Genomic DNA, 910 nt, shown 5'->3' with positions numbered 1-910 from the left:
AAAAAAAAAAGAATTCACTTTTACATGACAATTAGAGGATTGCAGAAACTAGAGGCCAGAGGCCTTATCTGACCAGTTAATCAGGGCCTTCTAAGGAAAATATGATAAAATTTTGTCAATATAAATAAATATTCAAGAGAATAGACTGAAGCTATGAGATGAAGAAGAAATTGTAGTTTGTAAGAGGAATTGTGAGGAAGGAGCAGACTGATAAATAGCAAGCATTCATGTGATTCTGACTACATGGTGTGGACACTCCCACACATTTTAAATAATCCAACAAGCTCATTATATGCTAGGAACTATTAATATCCCCATTTTACAGATGAGGAAGTTGAGGCACAAATAAGTTAAGTAATTTGCTTACTACACAGCTAATTAATGGTAGAGGCAGAATTTGAGCCCAGGCACTTATAAGGCTGCCAAGTCTGTGCACTTAACCACATACAAAGCTGCCTTTCCACTAAATGAGACTATTTACTCATCCATCACAGCCTAAACACTCTGTTCCCGTTTTTTCTCCCTTTTCCCTCATTCTTTCCTTCTTTTTTCCTTTCCCCCACATGAAACCTGTCCTTTGTAAATGCATGTGTTGTAGTTAAGATAATATTGCAAGTTACTCTTCATTCATTGAGCAGATAGAGGACACTTCCACTGGAGAATACCTGAAGATAGAAATAGTATTTGCTTACTTAATTCACATGCAGAAAATAAACATTCCTTTTCCTTATGTATAGTAAAAACCTCCCTACTCTGTTCTTACTCTCTGGGTTACAACACACCCATAAGATTTTGTCTTTATGGGCCGGCCTCATGGCTCACTTGGGAGAGTGCAGCACTGGTGGCGCCAAGGCCGCGGGTTCCGATCCTATATAAGGATGGCCGGTGCGCTCGCTGGCTGAGCGTGGTG

Source organism: Galeopterus variegatus, unplaced genomic scaffold (assembly GCF_000696425.1).
Source record: "Galeopterus variegatus unplaced genomic scaffold, G_variegatus-3.0.2 Scaffold2668, whole genome shotgun sequence".
NCBI classification, from domain to species: domain Eukaryota; kingdom Metazoa; phylum Chordata; class Mammalia; order Dermoptera; family Cynocephalidae; genus Galeopterus; species Galeopterus variegatus.
This window is presented reverse-complemented; position numbering follows the sequence as displayed.